The sequence below is a fragment of the Bidens hawaiensis genome, unplaced genomic scaffold (assembly GCF_021521415.1).
Source record: "Bidens hawaiensis isolate Kalapana, Puna unplaced genomic scaffold, B.hawaiensis_p1.1 tig00023414_1, whole genome shotgun sequence".
In the NCBI taxonomy this organism is placed as follows: Eukaryota; Viridiplantae; Streptophyta; class Magnoliopsida; order Asterales; family Asteraceae; genus Bidens; species Bidens hawaiensis.
The window spans coordinates 100,309-108,667 of record NW_027493675.1 but is presented as its reverse complement, the minus strand read 5'-3'; positions in this window follow the sequence as shown (position 1 = coordinate 108,667).

Genomic DNA, 8,359 nt, shown 5'->3' with positions numbered 1-8,359 from the left:
TCAATAATCAACTTATATGCTAATTCATACATATCCATTAGATCTGACATATACGTGATATGAGCTAAATTATATATAAAGATTATAAATATTTCCTATACCTTTGAGTAGCTTTTGAGCTAGCTTTTATTGAAATTTCCTCTTATCTAACTCTTATTGAAAGTTTTAAGGTTTTAAGAGACATCGAGCTAAAACGAGTAAATTCAATATTAACTTGTCAAGTAAATAAATTAAGTTATTATTATCTTGTTTGGTTTAAAAGAATATTAAAATTAATTTTGTTTAACCAATATAATATTTAATATGCTTTATAATTCATAAATAATATATATACACACATTTAATATAATACTAAAATATAGTTGTTGATTTTGTGCAGGTGAGTTCCATCTTCCACGTGAGAAGTTCAAATCTCAAGTAAAAATGTGGGCTTCGTTAAATTATATTTAAGATGGAGTAAATGGAGCATTCAAGCCCACAAGCATTTGTTTTTTTAGCCCAATACGTAAACTAAAATAAGGTCTGGACTCATGTTGATTTGGAGAGACTTGGACAACGATTCAGAAAATCAATATAAAAAAAGAAAAGTCGGTTATCATTGAATATATTATAAGGCTTTTAAGTTCGGTTCAAGTAGAGAGTTTAATATTATTTATTTGATGCACATGTGCGCTTGGTTTTATTTGGTGAATTTTACTATTTCACAGAGTCTTTAGTGATTGTTTCATATAATAGGATTCTGTTAGGTCATTTACTGTGTCTTCTTAACAAGTTTGTGATTGATTTATAATAATATCATAGAAACAATATTGTTAATCAAATAAATAAAAGTGTGTGGCTAACCTAAGAAACTGTAAGGTGATAGGTTATTTGATAGGTCTTGGTTGATTAATATTTCTAGATATAGTTCTTCATAAGGAGTCTGTCTAGGTTTGATTTTTCAGCCTTTTCTATTAAAGTCGAATGAATTTATTAAACTTCCTTTGATTTCCGCTGTAAGGTAGGATTTCGTATAAAGGTACTCGTTCATAATAAATTAGATAACCGTAAGGAAGTTGAATATTAAAGCTGGTGCTTTTAAGAACTTAATAGAAATTCGTAGGTGTCTTCTTGAGAAGGGTCAGGGGTCCTCAATTAAGTGAATATTTTATGATCCCAGTTCCATAACAAGCATTTTCCGATTAAGTGATAACTAAAACTTTGGGGATTCTAGCCTAGGTGGTTTACCATCATCATCTGCATTAAGTCTAAGATGTAAGTCGAGTCGTCTTTGGTTTTATTAATTAGTTTAATTTTAGTTTTTAGTAAACCCCCCTTTTTAATTTTAGTTGAATCTAATTTAGCTATTTAACGTAATTTAAAGAGTCTCGTGGGTTCGATATCCGGACTTACTTAGCTGTACTAGAGTCGACCGGTTCACTTGCCGGTTAGTAGTTTTAGTTAAGTTAAGAGTCTAGAATTATTACTTAGTGTCTAGATTAGTGTTTATTTAGTTAATAAATTAATAACTACTTTTAGCACATCAATACGTTTAACTTGACATATGCGTTTAGACAAATATATACGTTCAGACAAACATATATGTTGAGTAAAACTTATCCATTGAATAAAACTTAGCCGTTGATTGAATTCAAATGTTAACATGTATATCTGTTTGTGCTTGCAGATGGGTAAGAAAGGGAAAATTACTTACCCTAAACACAACATCTGTGCATATTTGAATGAAGAGGATCCTAAAGCAGCAAAGTTTAAAGTTATGTAACACCCGTCAACTTCCGGTTTAATGATTTAGCGCGTGTAAAGTATGTAAAACTCTCGGGACTTAACCGACGTTTCTCGGAAGCCTTTACGTCATCCCGATACGATAAAGAACTTAACATTTCCTTCCATAATGCCTTATACTTCAATTTGGAGGGACCTTGATGTAACCATTTTTATTATATCATAAAACGAATTACCTAACCCTAAAACCTTTCTAGCGGCCGATCGGAAGAGAGACCCTCTGCTCGAAATTCTTCTGTCCAGCCAGCTTTGATCCGTAACAACTTCAATTCCAGGTCGTTTTATGATTCCCCATGTCTCTTACACGTTAATTGACCTTTGAATTACGCGTATTGATCGAAAAATAACCTGTTGTAGACTAACCGGGTGGCTGTCCAATTGAGCTTTTCTGGGACTATTTTGAGTGAGGTTTTTGCATCAAAATCCTCCTAGGTATGTTTAGTACATCATATTAAAATTTTGTGGCCATTGGAGGTGTTTAGGTCGGTCAATCGATTTTAGTACAAACACTCGGGTTTATCGGGTGTAGAATTGTCAATTGTTGAGTTTGATGCGTTAATAGATCGAATGACCAACCGAATCAGTTTTCATGGCCCTAGGGGGGTTTAAGGGCTTTTGGAAAATTATTTTTTTGAAACTCGGGGCGGTTCAGGTTGGTGAGTAGTCAATCGATTATGAAAAGGTTAATATGGAAATTTGGTCCATTTGGGGCTGATTGGTTTGACAATTGGTTTTTAAGATTTAGTACGCGCGTATTCGACTAGATTTGTATACCGACGGGTGAGTTGTGCATCATGGTTAGCCCCGACCTTGATCGTAGGGTGGATTTGGGTAATTGAAGGGTTTTAGGGGCTGAGGTAAAGTAATTGGGTATGGGTTGGGCCTCGGGCCAAGTTGTTTGGCCTCGGGCCAAAGTGTTGGGCTTGAACGGCCCATTAGGCAAGTGCGTTCTTACGGTCTAGTTTGGTAACACATTGTGTACAATTTACAGGCTCGTACTTGTGAGTGTGCACTTAGGGAGTCCTTAGCTCGTTGCTGGTGTTTGGTTGACCTCAGGTGAGTTCTTGATGCCCCGTTTAACTCATTTTAAGTTTTGGGCTAGCATGCACACCTAAGCGATTTTGCTTGATGAAATGTTTTAAACTATTTTGCATAGGCTTGCTAGTATTTTTAGGCCTTGGAATGTTATAGAATGTGTGTACGTATGTATATATATATATATATATATATATATATATATATTATTGTATGGCCAATATTTGGCGAATGTTGTAGTCGTTATCGACTACGGAATGTTACGTATGCCTACTTTGTGTTTGTATGCGTTGAATGGAATGTTACGTGTTGGGGTTGTACGTTTTCTCGGCCTTGAATGTTATTATTGAATGTATATATATATATATATATATATATATATATATATATATATATATATTTATATATAGGAATGCACGTATAGAGATGTTCATACGTAGGGATGATTATTTATTAAATGTGATGGCCTAACTGATGTATTTCCATTTACAGTTTTAAAACCGTTGGAATGATTATTAAGAATTTTGTTACTTATTTAAAACTTGAACTCACTCAGCTTAAGCTGACTTTGTGTGCATGTTAGTGTGAGTTTCAGGTTAGGAAGAGAATGCCTTATCGCTTGGACGTGCACGAAGCTACTTGGACGGTGAAGGGCATACGGGATTTTAAGACTTTATTATTAAACATTTCCTTTTAAAAATTTTTATTAAAGATAATTAAGTTGGTTTTGGGAAAAATTTTCGGGTTTTGGGAACTTATTTTTTTTATTTACGTTTTCCGCTGAATTTTACTCTGAAATTGGTTGCTTAATGGAACGACTGATTTTTTTTAGTTTGAATATTTTATAAATGTTTTGTATGATTACCAACTGTGGGGTTCCCGGGGTTTGGGGCCTTACAAGTTGGTATCAGAGCCTTGGTTCGAGGGATCCGAGCATCCCCGAATGCTAGGACTCGAACTGTAAGCAAAGAGACACGTATGCCCACCGCGAGTAGCTGCACGCCAAGAGGTAACTTTTAATTATTTAGCCATTCCTTTAAATTTAAAAGTTTCCGGTATGTGATTAACTGTTTAAGTGTTAGATAGAAGGCTCACGTGGTTAGGGGCAGGGGGTGGTTAGGACGATGTAGGGCCCCGAATCCCGGGAATCCTACAGTTGGTAATCACATCCACAATTTCACAAAAATTTAAAACCAAACAATTCATTTTATTTAAAATCAGTTCAGAGTAAATAACAGCGGAAAAAGTGTAAGTATTTAAAAAAAATCCCAAACACGGGTACAGGTGTCCAAAATCAAATGTAAAGAAAATGTTTGTTTTATTTGAATTCCTCGACCAGAAATGCCTTCAACCTCCCGAGTAGCATCCAACACGTCCAAGCGGTAGCATCCACTTCTTAACCTGAAAGTCAATCTAACATACACACAAAGTAAGCTTGAGCTGAGTGAGTTCAAATTTTCGTAAACAATAATTCATACTTTATTTCAAAACTATAGTTATAAACAATAGAGAGGATAAAATAGAATAAATAATATAATTCACCAAGTAATACAATCATCGTCGAACACACGTACACGGGCCTCTCCATCACGAGTCAAGACTCAAGAAATATATTTGACCCGGACGCGGTAAGACCTAAGCATGTGACACGAGCCTCTCCACCACGAGTCAAACCCGAGTAATATATTTGACTCGGTCACAGCTTACACATTCGAGCACGAGATACGGGCCTCTTCACCACGGGTACAACCCGAGTAATATATTTGACCCAATCCCGGCTCACACATCCAAGCACGTGATACGGGCCTCTTCACCACGGGTATAACCTGAGTAATATATTTGACCCGATCATGGCTCAACATCCAACGGGCCTCTTCACCACGGGATATTAAAACCTGAGTAATATATTTGACCCGCCAAAATGATGATCACGTCACACGGGCCTCTCCACCACGGGTACAACCCGAGTAATATATTTGACCTGGCCGTGAATCATCATGCACACACACATCAATATGCCTACTCATCACACAACCGTAGGCTATAAGGTAACACATACCCATACATACATACATACCTCCATACATACATACATACATACATATATATATATATATATATATATATATATATATATCCCATGCGGGAACTAAATAATAGGTCTACTCATATTCAATTACTACCAAGTCTACTAACATCCTCGAGTCTAGACCATTAATAATGTACGTAACCTTAAAGGATACAAGACCATAAACGAGTCTAAAATATCCTAGAGCATATAAAATAATTCAAATATAACTTTCAAAGTGCACAATCACGAGTCAGACCATGTAAAACCTTCAAATCGTTGTAACGGGTAAAATCGTTTAAAATGATATTTCGGTGTGTATGCTAGCCCAAAACGTAAAAAGAGTAAAAAGGGCATCATGAACTCACCTGAATCAATCGAACACCTACAACGGGCTAGGAAATCCCTAAGTGCACAATCACAAGCGAGGGCTTCTAAATTATACACAACGCGTTACTAAACTAGACCGCAAGGACACACTTGCCTAATGGGCCGCTCAAGCCCAACACTTTGTCCCCAGGCCCACCAACTTGGCCCAAGGCCCAACACTTGGCCCAAGGCCCAACAACTTGGCCCAAGGCCCATCACTTGGCCCAAGGCCCAACACTTGGCCCAAGGCCCAACAACTTGGGCCGAGGCCCAACCCAAACCGAATTACTTTACCTCAGCTCCTAAAACCTTACAACTAACCAAATACACCTTACGATTATGGCCGGGGCTAACCATGATGCACAACTCGTCCGCCGGTAATCAAATCGAGTCGAATAAGCACGTAATAATCCTTAAAACCAATTGTCAAACGAATCAGCCCCAAAAGGACCAAATTCCCATCTTCACCTTTTCATACATCATAATTATGTTACCCGAGTTGATAGGGTTGACGGTTCCTTTTTACAACTTTCAATTTAACATTTTAACGAAAATTCACGCACCGCCGACTCGATTGACCAACCCCCAACCAAAACAGCCCCGAGTATCAAAAATAAAATTTTCCCACAGCCCTTAAACCTCCCTAGGGCTGTACAAACTGATTCGGTTGGTCATCCGATCATTTAACGCATCAAACTCAACAATTGCCAATCCTATACCCGATAAACCCTAGTTTTCGAACTAAAATCGATTGACCGACCTAAACACCTCCATTGGCCATGAAAATATTAGTATGAAGTAAGTGACATACCTAGTAAGATTTTGGTGCAAAAACCCTAATCAAAACAGCCCTGGAATTTCTCAATTGGACAACCACCACACAAGTCTACAACAAGTCGTTTAACGATCAATATGCGATGTCTAAGGATGGTTTAAGGTGTAAAAGACTAGAGGGGACATGGGACTAACCTAGAATTGGAGTTTTACGGCCTAATCACAGCTGCAAAAAAAGAAAAATCGGGGGTGCTTGGCTCTTGCTTTCAACCGATTGTAGGTTGGGGGGTGTTAGGATTAGGTTTGTTTGTTTTATGATATAAAATAATAATTTGCACTCTAGTCCCTCTAGTACGAAGTGTGTAGCAACTTGGGTGGAAATTTAAGTGAGAAACGTTTTCGAGGGTGGTCAAGGAGCCCTCGGAAGGATGCCGGGCCAAGCCCGAAAGGTGAACACAACACTACAAGGTTAAACCTTTTATCGGAAATTTACGGACGTTACAGACGGGTGGGTAAAGTAAACGACTAATTACACTTGATCAACGTCATTAGCAGTTTACCCTTACCTTACATGTTCTAATTACCACTTGTACTTGACCGTGTTAAAATTCTGTCTTTGTAGGGATAAGTCATGGTTAATACTCGAGCTGCTAAGAGAGGTGGTCCTAGTGTTCGCGGCCGTGGTCGTAAGCCACGTGCCGAAGCCGAGAGAGAGATTCCTACTCAGCGTTAGGAGACCCCGATTCATGAGGAGGGGGATAACCCCGCCTTAGATCCTGCTATACACGCGGCTATCGCCGACGAGGTTTACCAGGTGCTCCATAGCGCCATTCCCGAGATCGTTGCTGAAGCCGTTAGGGCTATGGAAGAGTCATTGGTTGGTAAAGGTTCGGATAAAGGGAAGAAGGGTAAGGAGACGCAGGTTGAGGAAGAGGAAGAGGTGTATGTACCGAGTGGGGATGAGGACGAGGTTCGGACTGTTAGTGTATCTACTCGGGGTTTTTCGTATGGGGACTTCAAAAAGTGTGACCCTCCTTCTTTCGATGGTACTAAAGATGCATTGGTAGCACATCAGTGGGTGAGAGAGATGGAGGCCATTCTAAGGGTTAGTAAATGCAAGGGGGATGACATGGTGATTTATGCTACTGCCTCGTTTCGTTCCGAGGCACTGTGTTTGTGGGATAACTTGGCGCAGGCTATGGATGATCGTTCGATTAGGAGGATGACTTGGGATGAGTTGAAGAAATTGGTTCTCGATCAGTTTTGTCCCCGCATGAATTGGATAAGATAGAGCAGGACTTCTTGACCTTGGAGGCTGGTACTATGTCACATCGGGAGTATACCACCAAGTTCAACAAGATGGCTCGCTTATGTCCCGATCTGGTTACCCCTGAGGCAAAAAGGATTAAGAAGTATGTGAAGGGCCTTCCGGTGGATATTCGTAGGGGTGTGGTGACCTCCGACATGAACTCCTTTCACTCAGTGGTTACCTTGGCAAGTACATTGTATGATCAGAGGGAGAAGTTACCGCCGACCGAGGCTAGGAAGACTTGGAACACTAATTTGTATGGTAAGCGGCCTGAGGGAAACAATTTTAGTTCGTCTGGAAAAAGGGCGAAGACTGAGACTTCTGAGTTTAGGAGGGATGCGGCATTCAGTAATTGCAAGAAGTGTGGCAAACTACACAAGGGGGAGTGTAAGATTGAGTCCGGCACCTGTTTTTGTTGCGATAAGGTTGGGCACCCCCATTACGAGTGTCCGACTCTGACTTGTTTCCGCTGTAAGGGTTCCGGTCACTTCTCATCAAACTGTCCTACTAGTAAGGTGGGGGGATCCGGTCAGGGGACTTCCTCAAGAGGGAAGATGGAAGAGAAGCCGAAGGCTAGGGCAAGGGCCTTCAACATTTCCAAGAAGGATGCGAAGGATGATGAGGATGTCGTTTCAGGTACTTTTCCTTATTTAGTTTTTATTCCACCGATAGAATTTCTGAATTCTTTGGAATCGTATGTGATGATCGTGTAGCTAAGCAGTAGTATAATATTATCTCAGGTACCTTTCTACTTGATGAATTACATGCGTCAGTTTTATTTGATTCGGGCGGCAGTAGAAGTTTTGTGTCCACCGCTTTCTGTTCTTTGTTGAGTAAATCTCCGGAGCGCGTAGTCGATGTGTTTGAGGTTGAGGTCGCCATAGGAAAATCGGTGTCCGTGTCTTGGGCTATTCAGGGTTGTTCCATCTAGTTGTCTGGGTAAGATTTCCGGTGTGATTGTATTTGATGCCGCTTGGTTGTTTCAATGTGGTGCTCGGGATGGATTGGCTCGCGAGTGTTGA